An 11,813-nucleotide genomic window follows, 5' to 3' on the forward strand; every position below is an offset into this window, starting at 1 on the left:
GTGGTCAGAGCACCAGAGAAGAGAGAGCTATGCAGAGAAAAAGCATCATAAATCTACAGAAGGGTCCCTGAGTGTCTGCTGTTGAATACTAGACCATGCATACCTTGAATGAAGCTCTCCTAGGCTGCGGAAAACGTAACTGGCTTGATGTAAACTAGAGCATTCTCATAGTTGACCCAGGGCTGGGAGAATTTAAGTTCTAAGCAGCTAGCCCAGCTGGAGTGGCTCAGCAGTTGAGCACCAACCTATGATCCAGGAGATCTGGGTTTGATTCCGGGTCAGGGCACATGCAGGGGGTGTGCAGGAGGCAGCCGATCAATGACTCTCTCTCATCATTGATGTTTCTATCTCTCTCTCCCTCTCCCTTCCTCTCTCTGAAATCAATAAAAACCTCAAGAACAACAAAAAACATTAAAAAAAAAAAGTCCTAAGCAGCCAGAAAAGGAATTCTTTGTTGAGCACAGGAGATCAGGACTTTGTAGTAAGGCCAAATTAGCCTTAAAGGCTACAGTATATCTGCTCTCACGAAGCATTAACACAAGTTTTAAAAGGATTCAGATGTTCTGCAAGTGACTTAACTGTCAGAGAGATTAATCAAAGAACTTATATGCATATATGCATACCCCATGGACACAGGCAATAGCGTGAAGAAGGCCTGGGGGAGGGGGTGGGGGCGGGGGGGGGAATCAATGGGGAAATAAAAGGGGACATCTGTAATACTTTCAGCAATAAAGATAAATTTTAAAAAATAAAAAACAACAACTTTGAAGGTCAATAAATAAATGTTTCAAAATAATATACCATTTAATTAGTTTTAGTGTCTCCTTTCTGCCTCAAAATCAAGTCATCCTATAGAGAGGACATTGAAGGTAAAGTCTAATGACAACTATCACTTCACTTCTGATCTTCCTCTGTAAATGTTTAAGAAAATGCTTAGCCATAAATATTTTGAGCAAGGTTTTTAATCTGCCATTATATTTTGAAGGCCGTGTACATAGGAGGTGCTAGTAAACACTTGTCAAATTCATAAATCAGAACAAGTTCATTTGTATTTATGCTTATTTGATAATTATGAGTATCTAGTACATGAAATGTTCTATCTTAGGGAGTTATTTTCTCAAACCTCTTTAGTCTCAAGATAATGTTTTATGTGTACCACTTGTTATAGCAGTTGTCATTTTTTATTCTGTATTAGAAATATTTACAAGACTTTGTTTTCTTTACTAGGTTGTAAACAAACTGAGGTTAGGTCCACTCACCCTTAATTCAACCGAGTTCTTCACAAATGTAAGGCGCTCCAAGTATTAATGTTCATTATTTGATCAGTAAATAATCTGAACATGAACAATGTTATGAAGAAACCTAAGGCATCATGAGAACAGGCAGTGAAGAGGTCTGACCTGGTCAAGGGGCTGAAGAAGGCAACGGGGCTGTCAGGACGCCCCTTCCCAGGGGAGAAAAGTTTGACCTGGTTCAGAAACATGGGCACATGGGAGCGGGAGAGATTGATGGGGAGGGACAAAGGGCGAGCGAGGGCCGAAGGGCGAAAAGAAAGGAGTGTAGGGTGTGTCCGACAGCCCGAGGAGGAAATACTAAGGATGCCGGGCGGGCCAGACTATGGAGGAGCCTTAAAGACTTCCAACCTTAGCTTCATCCTGCAAGAGGGGGAGGGAAGCGGGGCAATGCTCATGACATATGCATAGCAGCTTGCGCACTGGATACAGAGTGTTTGGGATGAAGAAAGGGGGCGATAAGAGAAGATGCAGAGGAGAAAAGTTTAAGAATTAAAGATATTTGTTAGAATAATACTGTGACTCTCTGGTAACGAGCTGGAAAGGAGGGGGACTTTGAAATGACTTTCTTTAAGTGGTAAGAAATCAATGGCTCTTCTTTGAAAGGACAAGGTTTCTGAAGGCCCCAGCTTAGTAGGAGTGTTTACTTGTACTGGAAACCAACTTCTCAGATTCTAATAAAGCTTGCACCACTTTAATACCAAAAGTCTTCTGAAACTCACAAAAATGGAAAGGGTGAGGGAAAAGCAGCTGAAGAAGCGAACTGTTATTAGAATACAGTAAGTATAAGGGTTCCAGGCTTCTTGATAGGCCTCATTTTAAGGCTGCAAAGGACATGCACAGAACATTCATATTTTATATATAAATGCTTATACTCTTGGAAAAAATCAATTTGGCAATTTTCTTCTTATAAATATTGGCAAAACGTAACCTAATTTTTTGACATAAGCAATAAGGTAGACTTATTTCTACAGTTCTCTAAAAGTATTTATTTTAATGAAGAAAAATCTATTTTTAATCTGAGAAAAGAAAACAGTGTCTCCTAGTAAATGAAAATACCACTTGTCATAAAACCCATCAGTGGTGAGAGTAATTGTTTAATGATACTAGTTCCATGATCAGCTCCTTTAGCAACTTTCTCCCCGGGGCTCCATGTGTCTCTGCAAGCGTTATTAAAAGTGTCCCCCCCAGAGTCTAATGAAGATAATTTGTTAATGGATGTTTTGTTTGAATTTTATCCAAAGGCGAAATGGACATAACTGATTAGCATCTGAGTGTGAGAAACACAAGAGAGTTTCCTTTAAAAAATGATGCTCTCATAGTACAAACGAAAGCCGTGATTAATGTGTTTGTCACATCCATAAGAGACAGTGGAGAGGACACTACCTGTCCCCATTTAAGATGCATGAGGATGATAACTCCACCTTGGCAGAGCATTTGTGCACTCCCCTCAGCTACGGCGTTAGCTCGCTCATTTTAGTCTTGCATTATAAACAACTGAACAGGCTATTAACATTTTAATCAATATTTTGTCCTGCCCTTGCAAGTCTCACATTTGTTTAAATTCTATTTTAGGCTCATGTCATTTGAAAGAAACAGATAGTGTCATCATACTTGGTTTGAGATAACATTACTTTGTTATATATTTTTGGGAAAACGTTTTCAGAATAAAATAATAAAATTTCTAAAAGCACAGAGAGGTATAACGTAGACATTTCCCATGTGCTTTTTACGACCCCGTGTTTCACTCCCCAGGCCTAACTATTAACAGTTTCCTATTAACAAAAATAGGAAGAAATACAAGAAATTACGGGGTGAAAAAATATTTTGCATGTACGAATAACTCATATAATTTCTTATCTTCATGCAACCTGGTACAAAGGATGAAACGGAGACTTAGAAAGCGACAAATGAGACCGCATAGCCAGAGACTGAGGTGGGACTTTGATATAGACCTTCTGTCTTTAAGAACAGAACATCCAACCCAGGCAGACAGGCCTACACAACCTACAGAGGACACCGCTCTGCAGTGCAACGGGACAAAAAAACGACACAGGTCCTTAAAACGAGACACATTTTAGAAAAGCAATAAACACAGTACCCTAACACACAGACCTCAGTTAACATAGTGGGAGGAAACGGCCACTTAGGAGAGGGAAAGGCCTGAAGTCTGCCAAATACGGTTACGCAGAGTTCTAAACAAGTGAACAACCAAACGTAAGAGAACACTGGACTTCTGTCTGAAAAGTAAGAAGTGGTCCCCTGCAATTATCACCCATCTCCGAACATCAGGAATTACCTAAGATGTACCTGAAGTTTCTACTTCAGGCTTCCAGAAGAGACCGACCGGTAAGCACACAGAGCTTGTAAGAGGCTTTAACAGAATTACGCTCACACAAATTTGGGTCAGGTGGCATGTGCTGTACTTGTCCCTCCCCTTTGGAAGTATGAGAATATTAAAGGGTCTGTTATGCTAACTCTTCTTAAAATTATTTGACCCTTGTTGGTGTTACTATTAACTGTGCTGGGCACTGTTTTCAGAAATGGCATCTTTGTAAACGTAGGCAGATTAGGACCGGAAGGGTAGCAAGTCAGTTAAAGACATAAAGCACGGTGCTCATCTGGGTCACTTCACAACTCATTCTCGTTCCTGAACTTTCGGACAAAGGCAAAGCAATCTTTGGCCACTTTACTGAGGGTTCTCATAGCTGCTTCCCAGGCACTAATATATCCAAGAAAATCTGATTAGGAAAGACATTTTTAACTCTATTATTCATGCTGCTTGACTCCCTTCAGAGCTAAATGGATACAGTCAATCGATTAAATCATTAATCGGCGCACATTTCCTGGTTTACAATGCATCCTGTAGGACAGACGTTGAATCTGTCTCGAGGAGCTCGTGGCTGGGCACAGGTACACGGTACATTGTGTAAGTATGTGATGTTAGAGATACGTCGCCAAAAATGTCCGGAGGCAGACCTGATTAATTAGCGACCGAGAGTCCCAGGCAGTTCCCGTGCTGTGAGTTCAGAAGGAGCAAGGTCACAGTTGGTGGCGACCTCAGGTGGTGGCGGGGTTCGAGATTCACTTACGCTGAAGCAGGTATTTATGGCTGCGTCCAGGCACAGTTTGAAAAATGGCAGGATGCTTAAGAGCAAGCAAGCTAGTAAGCACATAACACATTTGCATTTTGAATTAGAAAAGACCCTAGCCGGAAAGAAAGGAAGAAAAAGAAAATAGAAAAATGGCCAGTCTGTGGAGCCGCAAGAAGGGGACTTTGGAGGAAAACAGTAGAACAAATAGAACAGGGGACTAAAACACAGGCATTAATTAACTGAACACACTGCTTAACTACGGTTCATGCTCTTTGCTCACTTCTAAGGGAAAAGATACACAACTATGTTTCCATTGAGATGGGGCTGAAGGCTGGACTAAGGAGTAGAAATTAACCAGTGAGGCAATTCTAAATTTTGGCTCAGGGATCTCAAGTGATATCAGACATCCGAAATTTAATACAGAAATATTTCTCTGATTCTATAAATCAGAAATTAATTTAGTTAAAAAGATAGGTTGGGGAGAAACAAACTGTATAGCTAGATAAAATAAAACTAATTTCCAAGACCTATGAAGTATTTTCTAAACAGTGTAGGGTTTGCTATATCATTCATATCTACCAATTAATATATATCTATAATCTTGTCTATGTAGATATGATTTCACATACTTTTATGCAGATGTGTACTTTTCACAAATATGAGTGCTGGCTGCACAGGTTCCCTTCAGGGTTTTATAGCTTAATGGAAACCCGCATCTCATTGAGTTAAATATCTTCGTCTTCATGCAACCTGTAAGGGGACTGGGCAGCAGTGAGTGCGTGTGTACAAAGAAATCCCCTAATTCTGCTCCTGCATTATTTTGACAATATCACACTCCAAAAGAGGGGGGCATGAAGCATTCGAACACAACTCCTTACATAAGACACAGGAGATACATATCTGTCTTTTTTATCTCTCTCTATCTCTACATCAATTCTTATATATACACACATGTAAGTTTGCTCTAAGAAGCATACTGAAATGTGGGTTATTATTACTAGAAGACTTAACGTGAATTAACTAAAAACTGAACTAAACCATCTCAAAACCAAGTCCCAAACCACATGACAATTCAAAACATTTTTTACAGGACCATTCAAAATGCGAATCCAATATTCATTTGCAAAACCTAAACACTGTCCACACAGTTTCAAAATCAATTCCAGGCCAAATTACCCACTGGGAGTCAGGAGCTCTAATTCCCTGGCTCAGGTCAGATTACTCTGAGCCATGCTATTCCCAGTCATCAGAATGAGCCAGACTCAGGGAACCAGCACAGCACTGGAGTAACAGGATTTAAATTAGGCCAGGGATGACCTGCTTTTGTCTCTCTTAAGTAGATATTCAATGTATTAATACATTCATTTAAAATATATATATTAAACACCAATCAGAAAGACTCTATGCACCCCTATGTTTATAGCAGCATTATTTACAATAGCCAAGATCTCTAAACAGCCCAAGTGCCTACCAGCAGATGAGTGGGCAAAAAAGCTGTGGTACATTTATACAACAGAATACTATGCAGCCGTGAAAAAGGAGAAACTTTTACCTTTTGCAACAGCATGGATGGACCTGGAGTGTATTATGCTGAGGGAAATAAGCCAGCCAGAGAAAGACAAATACCATATGCTCTCACTATATGTGGAATCTAATGAACAAAATAAACTGACAAAGAAAATGAAACCAGAAGTATGGACACATGGGACAGACTGGCTGGTGCCCGAGGGGAGAAGGGTGGGGGAGTGACTGGGTAAAGAAGGTGGAGGGATTAGCTGAAAACATACCTGCAATAGTTTGGTGAAGGCCAAGGGAGGGGGTGGTGGGGGTGAGTGGAAGTGGGAAAAGGGCAGGAAAAGGGGGGACACCTGCAATTATGTCAACATTAAAAAAATTTTAATTAATAACAATATGTATTGAACACCTACTAAACTCTCAGCACTAAGCAGGGCACTGGGAGATTATGGGGGAAGATCTGACAATGGTTTTGCCCTTGTGAAATTTACCAGAGTAGCAGAAGAAAATAGGCATTAAGCAAATACCTTCCCCAAAAGTTGTGCAATAGTGTGATATGTGCCCAGAAGAAGCAAAAGCACTTATAGGAGGCGTAGGTGAGACAGGGCTCTCCGAGGCTGATGCTGCAGTCAGAATGTGGAGGCTGAATCCAAGTGCTCTCCTCTGTTCAACTAAATTTGGCTGGTGAAGGAAATTTTTCTGGATGTGTAAGTGATGCAAATTTATGCAGATAACTTTATATCCTGACGTTTCACACCCTTCTTTGTATAATTTCCTTACTGGGCTCATTGCAGTTAAAATCATGTTTATACTATAGAGAAAGTCTATGCCTGCATGAACTCTGAAAGGATGGGAAATTTAGAGTCAGGTTTTCTTTATAAATCTGTCATTTTTTTCAGATTGTTTTAAAAAGGTGAGTTTACTTATTTTAGCAAATCTATTATTTTAGTCTGGTAGAATCTTTGGGTTATAGTTAAGTTGTCTGATTTAAATACTGTCTCAGTATTTAGTTCCTGTCTAGCTTATTTTATTTCTTAGTCTGACTGATGGAGATGGAAATACTATTACAAAATATAGAAATATTACTATATCTGGAGAAAAAATACAGGGAAAACCATAAGAACAACATAAACGCGAGTGTCACGCTATTTGGGAAAATACAGTCAATTTAAAATCACCTGCCACCTCCAAGATGCTAATTTGAGACTCTAAGTTAACGTTTAGCCTAATGTCTTTAGAGTGGTGCTGAAGAGGCCCACTCCGCCAGTCTGCCCCGCATCCGTTCCTGCGGCTCCTCTTCAGAGCACCTTCTGTGTTAGTTTCTTGAACTGCAGGCTTTGTAAGGTTTACAAAAACACTCCCACACAACACAAACATGAAAACGAACATAATTTGTGACGTTATCAGTGGCACCTTTTTACTGTGATAAAATAAGCAAAGAACAAATAAAACTGAAGCAAACTAAGGCCATTAGCGAGGTATGAAGCAACACAGGGGTCTGGGGGGATTCAATAGTGCACCTTCAGAGGGCTCCTGCACGGTGCCAAGGCCTGACTAAGGCGGGGCCCTCGGCGCGCCCCCGGGCCGCCCTGCACGCCGCCAGCCGGGTCTCCCCGTCTGCAGCTCGACGGGACGGTGGAGCACCATGCCTTCCACACACACAGTGGCTCTCTCCTGTCTATGTGAATTGAGGAAAGGCATAAAAATCGGGACGCATTAAATAAAGTCTAATTCTTTCAATCACTTCTATGGCGTAGGCACTAGCTTCTCTCTAGTCTCATCTCTGACTCCCAGCATCTGGGACCTGCTGTCCTATGGGGAGGGAGAGGCAGAAATATGAGGGAAGGAGGAAGGATAGTAAAAGCATGGAAGCTGAAGTCAGGTAGTCAGGGCCCAAATCATCTCTCCATCATTTACATGCTGCACCACTTTAGGCAAGTCACTCAACTTTCCAAACCTCAGTCTCCACATCCATGAATGGGTATAACAATAGTCCCTACTACGTGAGGTTGTTAAAGAGATTTATTGAAATTTAGCATGTAATGTGCTCCATACAGTGCAGCACACTAAGAGGAAAAGTAAAACAGAAGGAAGTATCTGCTAATCATCAAGTAAGTAGTAAATGTAGGTACAAGAATTTATAAAGGCCAAGAGAAGAATGTGGTGTGTTGTGTGATGGGGGTGTCCACACATAAATGAAGGACATTTAATAGTTTTGTGAAATCATAGCCAGATTTCTAGAAGCCATGCTCTCCAGAGTATGCCTCCCCCCACCCCACCATCCTGAATTTTACATTAGGGTCACAACTCAAGAATTGGCTTTATAGTCAGTTAAAGAGCTTCTTACTGGTTAAAAGACTCACATGGTGTCACTAGTCACTACCAGGCTCTGGAAACACTGAGGGAGGCCTGAAAGCATCCAATTTGGGACTGAGACTGCAGCAGTCTCTTAGTAACTGTTGTCATGTACAATATTCTCCCATGGAACTTAATATTATAATTGATAGCAGAGGAAGAGACAGAAATTCTGGTGTTGAAATTGACCTATTCATGCAATTCTTATGTTCAACATTTGTAGGTTAGATCTTTCAGTTCCAAACATTTTAATGCATCTGTACAATTCTCCTGACCTAACCCAGTGCTCCCAGTGAGTTCGGTAGACAGGTAGCAATCAACTGCACAAGAAGGTACAATAAACTGCTCTGTTCACACAGATCATAAATGCAGCTGACTCTCCTCAGTGACAGAGTATAAATAGATCATGTTATATAAGGCACATGGGTTTGGTTTTTTTAAAAACCTTTCAAAAGAATTAACACTGCACACAGCATTACTACTTAAGAATTTCCTCCACACAGAACATCGTGTTTAAAAGCCTACCCCCACTGACCCTCATCAAAACCAGGAGAGCAAACAAAGACTGAAGATTTGTATTTTTGAGGAGTCTTGATAGATGAACATATTGGTGTGGCATAGACACGAATGTCTAAACAATGCTAAGAATGGGCATCTGGTTAAATGAAATTTCCACTTAACAGAGTCTAGTGCAAACCTTACTAAACCGTTACAAGAGCCAGATGGCCATTTTTGCTCGAGTAGAAAACACAGTAGCACACAGAACAGTCCTCACATTTCATAACTACTCTGTGAGTTCTGACTGCACTCCTATCTGCTCCTAGTACCAGTGACAGCCAAGAAATACCAATCAGGTTAATGTGCATTGGAAGCTCCTCAGATACACTAAGTCTCAGCTTGCTGAAGATGAAATACTTTAGGCACTCATGATTCACAATGATACCTGTGATTCTCTTATTGGACCCAATGGCTGTTCATAGGAGTATCTCAAAATCAATTGGGACTATGCAGAAAAATGGAATCCTCCTTCAACCCATACCACCCAACTTGATAACGAGACCAAGCTTCTCCTCAGGTTATTTGCAGTGATCTTGTGGTGCCGTTGGCAGCTGGGCACCACCCTGGAGGCCTGGACAGGGGCAACCTGCCCTCTTGTGGGTGCAGCACTCCTGCCCTATATGTGCTCTGTGTGAGCCAGGTTGTAAAAGGACATCAGACCATTTCCCCATGTTTATGGTATTTTTTCATCAGTCACTCTCACCAATGCATGTGACAACTTTGCATTATCTGAGAACTGTGTTGGAGTCCAGATATTATATTGAATTCCTATCATCTCCCTGGCCCGGCAGCCCCACTACTAGAAGAGACAAGTGTTAATTGTGAATACAGAAATATTTAAACTGAAATAGCTAAACTGAAATATCTGAAGCACACTTTACTACTACTTGCAATTATGAGGATGCATTTTAAGTTCATGATTTTTCTGCCAGAAAATAAATTGAATGATGACAAAAAGGCCAAAAAGGGCAAGGGGAGAAGATAGAGCGAGTCTCATTTTTTTAAATAAAATCTGGGCTGACTGGCCATATAATTAGCTAACTAATTAGGAAAGGTAATTAGCATCTTCAGACTTTCACTTTGTCACCTGTTCATGGGAGACATTATTTCCCTGAAACTGTTTCTCAGGAATTTTTGATTCCTAAGAAAATGCATGTTAAGCCACATTCAATCATTATAAAACATCACCTTGCAAGAAATCGTTTAGCATCAATTATTTTTTAAAGTAACAACAAACAGCTAACAAAGAAGGCAATTACATTATAGTGAACAATTATTAGGGTAATTCATAAAATATAAGTTTACGTATTTGTATAAGAAAAACTAAACCTGTCCTGAGCAGGAGCATGACAAGTAACTGAACAACTGTGCTGATGGCCAAAAGATCAATTTTGTCATTCCCAAGACCTACTCTCCCCTGTATCCAAAAGCTGGAATAAAAGAGATCAACAGTCAAATAAAAGAAACACAACGTGTTAATGCTTAAGGATAAAGTGAATACATTTTTGACTTGACGGAAGAAAACATCATTATTGAGGTGAAATGGCAAGAGTGCAGAACCACAGAAAAATAAATTAATGGATAAACATCCCAGTCTTTTGCAGTCTTTACGTTAATGACCGCTGCAAAACATTAGCCTGAGGCTAAAGGGACTAATGAAATCCGTGCTGTTTCCGTGTGCTTTTTCTTTTTGTTCCCCACTCAGCTGCCACAGGGAGGGGGACTCGGGGATCACTGAGGATAATCGCTGCCAGCTCACCTGGTCCCTGTCCTCGCCTGCAGCTAGTCTTCGGTCCAAACGATTTCATTCGTGGATACAAGTTGGAAACAAAATATCAGAGAAGGGTGGAAAAATCTTTAAAATAGATGTCTGGATTTCTTTCTCACGATACAGATGGGGAAAGCCAGGCCCCGATGGCTCTGTGCATTACCTGGGGCCAGGCACCTAAATGAGGGGCACACACAGGAGAGAGACCACGACCCCTGGCAGTGGCTCTCGTCTTCTTGACGGAAAACCACGCTGCCCACGCTTAACACGTGCAATACTTGTCTAGGAGCTGACGAATTGGACAGTGACCGTACTGGAAATCAGAAGATGGTAGTGTAGTTTCCCTAGGGGAAAATGAAAGAGCAACCTACTGGAAATAGTGTTTTTAATATTTCTGTTTCATTCTATGTTTTAAACAGAGTACTGATGATATCCATTATGTATCCGTAAAGAAGTACGTGGGATAAAAAGCAGAGTTCTCCTTTCTCTTCTCTCAAACCTGTTTTATTTTATTTTATACTGATGTGTGTTCTTCCTATCTTTCTTCAATGAAATAATGTTGTATATGCTCACACACATATACAACATACAAAACTTTCAGATTATTTGGGATGCAGCAAGCTAACAACAGCAGTCTTGCCCGGCTGGTGTGGCGCAGGGGTTGAGCATCGACCTAGGATCCAGGAGATCGCAGCTCGATTCCCACTCAGGGCACATGCCCCAGCTGTGGGCTTGATTCTCAGTAGTTGTGTGTGTGTGTGTTTTAGTTAATCCCTTTTCACCCTTTTCACCCAGCCCTCCAACCCCCCTCCCTTCTGACAGGTGTCAGTCTATTCTCTGTATCTATGAGTCTATTTATATTTTGTTTGTTTTGGTCATTAGACCACAGATCATCAATACAACTCCCCACATCTTAAATTCATTAATTTGTTCATCTACGGTTTTTCATTCTCAATGAATATTACACATCTATTATAAGCCCAGGCTGTGCTAGGCACTAGAGACACAAATACGAATAAAATATTTTTTTCCACACCCCCAGTCACAAGGTGGCAGACAGACATGGAAAAAGCCTATTATAATCCAATATTTTAAGTGATATGAAAGAAGGGTGCACACAGAGCTATGGGCTCCGAGAGCAGGAAATGGCTAACTCTGCTGCAAGAGGCCAGCAAGAAGTCTCCAAGGGGAAAATGACATTACCCTGCTATTAGTACTGATACACTTATT

The sequence above is a fragment of the Miniopterus schreibersii genome, assembly GCF_964146895.1.
Source record: "Miniopterus schreibersii genome assembly, chromosome: 4".
NCBI classification, from domain to species: domain Eukaryota; kingdom Metazoa; phylum Chordata; class Mammalia; order Chiroptera; family Miniopteridae; genus Miniopterus; species Miniopterus schreibersii.